Source organism: Oncorhynchus tshawytscha, unplaced genomic scaffold, assembly GCF_018296145.1.
Source record: "Oncorhynchus tshawytscha isolate Ot180627B unplaced genomic scaffold, Otsh_v2.0 Un_contig_5821_pilon_pilon, whole genome shotgun sequence".
In the NCBI taxonomy this organism is placed as follows: domain Eukaryota; kingdom Metazoa; phylum Chordata; class Actinopteri; order Salmoniformes; family Salmonidae; genus Oncorhynchus; species Oncorhynchus tshawytscha.
The window spans coordinates 75,001-82,900 of record NW_024609293.1 but is presented as its reverse complement, the minus strand read 5'-3'; positions in this window follow the sequence as shown (position 1 = coordinate 82,900).

Genomic DNA, 7,900 nt, shown 5'->3' with positions numbered 1-7,900 from the left:
TCCTTTACAGCTCTGAGGAAGTACACTAAGAAAGAGTTACACTTCATAATCACACAAGGCTGTCAGAAGGGACTGTTTTAAGGGAATATCAAAGAGACCCTTCAGAAGTGAGGCAGAGCCTTGTGTCTGAATATCATACAAGAAACATCACATTTTATGTCTTTGTGAGAGTCGATTTAAAAGAAGAGCTATTTGTTAACACAACAAATCAGTGTTGTCCATCAATCGTGACATGCTCCAGAATTCTGCAATACACTTTCATATTTCTTTCTTTCTAAGACTGTACACTAAACTGGATCATGCAAATATCTGGAGCAACTTGCATTTGGACAGGTGAACTGTCATGCACTTAAAACCTGTTAAGGATAGGGCTGACTACTGCCCCCTTTGGAGGAATTGCGTGCCCATAGTAAACAGAAAAAAATCTGTCAAAAATTGCTAATATATGCATATAATAATATATTATTGAATAGAAAACACTCTAAAGCTTCTAAAACCGTTCAAATTATGTCTGTATGTAAAGCAGAACTCTCAGGGCAGCCATTCTCCCAAACTCTCTCTTGCCATCATGAAAGTTGGCCCAACTTTGACGTCATCGCCCCCACCCTTCCCAACCAGCTACGGATCTGGGAACAGTTCCTATCTCTTCAGCGCAATGTCCCCTTTCAGTGGGGCCTCTCATTGTGAGAATCGTGCGCTCCCTCGAGTTTTGGCGGGCTGAAACCTCCGGGTCACGCGAAAATACATGTACTTTCATGCGCGCGTCGGGTCCGGAGCTCTCTTTCTTCCAGGATTGACCAAACGATGTAGGTTTGTCTGTTCGAGCTAAGGATTGTTTTGCACGTTTAGAACATGCTAAAGTTTGATTCTGCACTTAGTTTGACCAGTTTAGTCGACATATAATATGTAATTTTGAAGTTTAGATGCGCATCCACTAGAATTTTGGCTGCATTTCAACCGGAATTTGTCGTGTTTGATAACCTAAAGACACAGACGCAGTTTTTGGTAATTATAACTCATTCCACGTCTTCTGATCGAAGAACATCAAAGGTAAGGGAATATTTATGTGTTAATTATGGGTTTCTGTGGACTCCGAGATAGAGGAGACATAATGCTAATTTCTGAGCGCCGTCTCATATTATAGCCTAGTGAACGAATTCTGTAACGTTAAAAATAAATGTAACACAGCGGTTGCATTAAGAAGAAGTGTATCTTTCTAACTATATGTAGAACATGTATATTTAGTCAAAGTTTATGATGTGTATTGCTTGTTATCTGACGTTATCTGCCGGGGCTATCATCATTTCTCAGGACATTTGAGTAGCATTTTTTGAACATGGCGTCATTGTAAACAGAGATTTATGGATATAAATGGCATATTATTGAAAAAAACATACATGTACTGTGTAACATGTCCTATTACTGTCATCTGATGAAGATTTTCAAAAGGTTAGTGAATTATTTTTCTTTTAATCCTGCGGTTGTTGATTGCATATTTTGTTCAACTTGGCTATTCAAATTAGCTGTGTCTTTGGTGGTGGTTTGACATAAATATGTGCTATGTTTTCGCCGTAAAACATTTTAGAAATCTGACTTGCTGGCTAGATGAACAAGGTGTTTATCTTTCATTTGAGCTATTGGACTTGTTAATGTGTGGAGGTTAAATATTTCTAAGAATATTTTTGCATTCCGTGCGCCACCGTTCCAGCTGAACGTGGGAGGGTCGTTCCCAAAAGGGAACCCTATCCCGTCAACAGGTTAAAAACTTCTTATGGCTGCAGGGGCAGTATTGAGTAGCTTGGATGAAAGGTGCACAGAGGTGTCCATATTCAACGGCCTGGTCCTCAGTCATAGTTGCTAATATTTGCATATTATTATTATTAGTATTGGATAGAAATCACTCTAAAGTTTAGTTTCTAAAACTGTTTGAATTATGTCTGTGAGTATAACAGAACTCATATAGCAGGCAAAAACCTGAGAAATTCCACTTCCTGTTTTTAATTTTCTGGGGGTGGCAGATTTTCAACCTAGCTCTCATTGAAATAACAGTGAGATATGGATGAGTTTTCACTTCTTACACCTTCCACTAGATGTCAACAGTCAATAGAACTTTGTCTGATGACTCTAATGTGAAGAAGGGTCAAATGACACAGGAAATAGTCACCACTGCTACGAGTTGACTATGCATTCACTATGCGTGTTCACAAGGGAAGGACCTGCGTTCCACCGCTCATTTGAAGTCATTCTAATTCTCCGGTTGGAACGTTATTCAAGATGTATGTAAACAACATTCTAAAGATTGATTCAGTACATCGTTTGACATGTTTCTACTGACTGTTATGGAACTTTTGGACATTTCGTCACGTTATAGTGGACGCGCTTTGTGACTTTGGAATTGTTTACCAAACGCGCTAACCAAAGTAGCTAATTGGACATAAATAACGGACATTTTCGAACAAATCAAGCATTTATTGTGGACCTGGGATTCCTAGGACTGCATTCTGATGAAGTTCATCAAAGGTAAGGAAACATTTATCATGTATTCTCTGGTTTTTGTTGACTCCAACGTGGAGGCTAATTTGGCTTCTGTTCTGAGCTCCGTCTCAGATTATAGCATGTGTTGCTTTTTCCGTAAACTTTTTTTGAAATCTGACACAGTGGTTGCATTAAGGAGAGGTATATCTATAATTCCATGTGTATAACTTGTATTATCATCTACATTTATGATGAGTATTTCTGTTGAAACGATGTGGCTATGCAAAATCACTTGATATTTTTGGAACTAGTGAATCTAATAAGCCAATGTAAACTCAGATTTTTTGAGACCTAACATAATCGTTTGTAGTGCTTTCGCTGAAAAGCCTATTTGAAATCGGACACTTTGGTGGGATTAACAACAAGATTACCTTTAAAATGATATAAGACACATGTATGTTTTAGGAATTGTAACTATGAGATTTCTGTGGTTTGAATTTGGCGCCCTCTATTTTCACTGGTAGTTGTCATATCGATCCCGGTATTGGGATTGCAGCCATAACAAGTTAAAGGGAGTATGCACTTCATGTAGGTCATGCATTAAGATGACTTAGTTTTAGGAGCTGACTCTATATTTACTGCTAGAGTTTAATGTTATTTTCATCCATCCAACAGAGTAACAGCCAGAGAGAGCTTCATCCAACACAGTAACAGACAAATGAGAGAGAGGCTTCATCCAACACAGTAACAGACAGAGGAGAGAGGCTTCATCCAACACAGTAACAGACAGAGGAGAGAGAGGCTTCATCCAACACAGTAACAGCCAGAGAGAGAGGCTTCATCCAACACAGTAACAGACAGGGAGAGAGGCTAACAGACAGGGGAGAGAGGCTTCATCCAACACAGTAACAGACAGGGGAGAGAGGCTTCATCCAACACAGTAACAGCCAGAGGAGAGAGAGGCTTCATCCAACACTGTAACAGACAGAGGAGAGAGGCTTCATCCAACACAGTAACAGACAGGGAGAGAGGCTTCATCCAACACAGTAACAGACAGAGGAGAGAGAGGCTTCATCCAACACAGTAACAGACAGAGGAGAGGCTTCATCCAACACAGTAACAGACAGAGGAGAGGCTTCATCCAACACAGTAACAGACAGAGGAGAGAGGCTTCATCCAACACAGTAACAGCCAGAGGAGAGGCTTCATCCAACACAGTAACAGACAGAGGAGAGAGAGGCTTCATCCAACACAGTAACAGACAGAGGAGAGAGGCTTCATCCAACACAGTAACAGCCAGAGGAGAGGCTTCATCCAACACAGTAACAGCCAGAGGAGAGGCTTCATCCAACACAGTAACAGACAGAGGAGAGAGGCTTCAGAGAGAGGCTTCAGTATACTGGGTAAAGCCATCTTGAGGAGGATTTGGGGAGATTTGATGGTTGAATTACTGTTGGTGAGGCTCCTGGGACAGACTTTTTGCCTTTTGCATATGTGTGTGTGTATCTAAATCTGTGTGTGTGTGTGGACAACACTGTGGGCTGTTGTGTGAGTGTATCTGGCGCTTTTATCAAACATACAGTCCACAGCTGTTGACACAGAAACAGGGAGCAGAGAGAGATGGGCTGCCTATGGGCTGACTCTGAGTCAGTGGGGGGAAGGCTACAGTAAGAAGCTGGAGCCCAACAGCATCTCCCTCAGCTGGGCAGATCCAGGCTCTTTACCACTGATGAATGGAACCCATCTGAGTGAGGGAGCGTGACTCCTCTCATCGCTACACGTCTCTCTCTGTCCTCGGCTAATTGGCCTGGCTGATCTGGACGCCCACATCCGTCCCTGTGTACAGCGATTAGTCAGCCTGGCACAATGCTGGGGATATGTGTGGTGTTTACCAGGGAGAATGCAGGAACCAAACAACAAAAGGAGCGAAAGGAGAGGAAAATATTATTCTCCGGTTGGGAGAGCTCAATTATCACCTCCCCTCCCTCCCACACACTCCCTCTGTTTCTCTCTCTATTTTCTATCCCTCCTTTCTCTCTCTCGCTTCTTATACATCTCTCTCTGTCTCTCTCTGATATATTATTCTTTCACTCAGATTTTGTACAGTCATGTTTTTCACACACACACACACACACACACACACACACACACACACACACACACACGTTAAATTCTTTAAACAAACAACAACCAGCAAACAAATTCAAACTGCAGTCATTCTTTGTCGTAAATTAATGAATTGTAAATACTATGCACAATGCAGAACAACAAGTGAGTAATATGAGCTCTGTCTTCCCTCTCCAACGCAACTAGTCTTCATAGTTCAGTTGGACTGACTGTTGAATATGTGCATGGTTAACCTCCCTTTCAGATACAACTATGCCCCCTCTCTCTCTCTCTCCATCCTCCTGCTCTCCTTCACTCTCTCACTGAAGAGATGTTCTTACAAATAGATCTCTACCTTTTCTCTCTTCACTGGAACCTGATGCCACCAGTCAGTGGTGTAACCCTGGTATGAGTAACAACTAACTAACAACTAACACTCACATTATTTTACCTTTATTTAACTAGGCAAGTCAGTTAAGAACAAATTCTTATTTTCAATGACGGCCTAGGAACAGGGGCAGAACGACAGATTTGTACCTTGTCAGCTCGGGGTTTTTCACTTGCAACCTTCCGGTGACTAGTCCAACGATTTAACCACTAGGCTACCCTGCCACCCCATTATAGCCCCACCATTCATTAAGCTAACTGATCCTCTGTGGCTCAGGTAGAGCATGGCACCAGCCAGGCCAGGACCACGGGTTTGATTCCCACTGGGGCCACAAAAATATATGCACTTATAGTAGATGGCTTTGGATAAAAGCATCTCCTACATAGCATATACACTCAGTGTTCAACACCTTAGGAGCTCTTTCTTCAGATAAAAGCATCTCCTACATAGCATATACACTCAGTGTTCAACACCTTAGGAGCTCTTTCTTCAGATAAAAGCATCTCCTACATAGCATATACACTCAGTGCTCAACACATTAGGAGCTCTTTCTTCAGATAAAAGCATCTCCTACATAGCATATACACTGAGTGTTCAACACATTAGGAGCTCTTTCTTCAGATAAAAGCATCTCCTACATAGCATATACACTGAGTGTTCAACACATTAGGAGCTCTTTCTTCAGATAAAAGCATCTCCTACATAGCATATACACTGAGTGCTCAACACATTAGGAGCTCTTTCTTCAGATAAAAGCATCTCCTACATAGCATATACACACATCATCTCCTACATAGCATATACACTTGTTCAACACATTAGGAGCTCTTTCTTCAGATAAAAGCATCTCCTACATAGCATATACACTGAGTGCTCAACACATTAGGAGCTCTTTCTTCAGATAAAAGCATCTCCTACATAGCATATACACTGAGTGTTCAACACATTAGGAGCTCTTTCTTCAGATAAAAGCATCTCCTACATAGCATATACACTGAGTGTTCAACACATTAGGAGCTCTTTCTTCAGATAAAAGCATCTCCTACATAGCATATACACTGAGTGTTCAACACATTAGGAGCTCTTTCTTCAGATAAAAGCATCTCCTACATAGCATATACACTGAGTGTTCAACACATTAGGAGCTCTTTCTTCAGATAAAAGCATCTCCTACATAGCATATACACTGAGTGTTCAACACATTAGGAGCTCTTTCTTCAGATAAAAGCATCTCCTTTCTTCACATAGCATATACACTGAGTGCTCAACACATTAGGAGCTCTTTCTTCAGATAAAAGCATCTCCTACATAGCATATACACTCAGTGTTCAACACATTAGGAGCTCTTTCTTCAGATAAAAGCATCTCCTACATAGCATATACACTGAGTGTTCAACACATTAGGAGCTCTTTCTTCAGGCATCTCCTACATAGCATAAAAGCATCTCCTCTCCTACATAGCATAGCATATACACTCTTTCTTCAGATGTCTCAACACATTACAGCTCTGTTCTTAGGAGATATAAAAGCATCTCCTACATAGCATATACACTGAGTGTTCAACACATTAGGAGCTCTTTCTTCAGATAAAAGCATCTCCTACATAGCATATACACTGAGTGTTCAACACATTAGGAGCTCTTTCTTCAGATAAAAGCATCTCCTACATAGCATATACACTGAGTGTTCAACACATTAGGAGCTCTTTCTTCAGATAAAAGCATCTCCTACATAGCATATACACTCAGTGTTCAACACATTAGGAGCTCTTTCTTCAGATAAAAGCATCTCCTACATAGCATATACACTGAGTGTTCAACACATTAGGAGCTCTTTCTTCAGATAAAAGCATCTCCTACATAGCATATACACTGAGTGTTCAACACATTAGGAGCTCTTTCTTCAGATAAAAGCATCTCCTACATAGCATATACACTGAGTGTTCAACACATTAGGAGCTCTTTCTTCAGATAAAAGCATCTCCTACATAGCATATACACTGAGTGTTCAACACATTAGGAGCTCTTTCTTCAGATAAAAGCATCTCCTACATAGCATATACACTCAGTGTTCAACACATTAGGAGCTCTTTCTTCAGATAAAAGCATCTCCTACATAGCATATACACTCAGTGTTCAACACATTAGGAGCTCTTTCTTCAGATAAAAGCATCTCCTACATAGCATATACACTCAGTGTTCAACACATTAGGAGCTCTTTCTTCAGATAAAAGCATCTCCTACATAGCATATACACTGAGTGTTCAACACATTAGGAGCTCTTTCTTCAGATAAAAGCATCTCCTACATAGCATATACACTGAGTGTTCAGCTCTTTCTTCAGATAAAAGCATCTCCTACATAGCATATACACTGAGTGTTCAACACCTTAGGAGCTCTTTCTTCAGATAAAAGCATCTCCTACATAGCATATACACTGAGTGTTCAACACCTTAGGAGCTCTTTCTTCAGATAAAATATACATCTCTCTACATAGCATATACACTGAGTGTTCAACACATTAGGAGCTCTTTCTTCAGATAAAAGCATCTCCTACATAGCATATACACTGAGTGCTCAACACATTAGGAGCTCTTTCCATGACATAAGCTGTCCAAGTGAAAGCTATGATCCCCTGGTGTCACTTGTTAAATCCACTTCAATCCGTGTAGATGAAGGGGAGAAGACGGGTTAAAGAAGGATTTTTAAGCCTTGAGACAATTAGACATGGATTGTGTATGTGTGTCATTCAGAGGGTGAATGGGCAAGACAAAATATTTAAGTGCCTTTGAACAGGATATGGTAGTAGGTGCCAGGCACACTGGTTTGAGTGTCAAGAACTGCAAAGCTGCTTATTTTTTCACATTCAACAGTTTCCTGTGTGAATCAAGAACGGTCCACCACTCAAAGGACATCCAGCCAACTTGACACA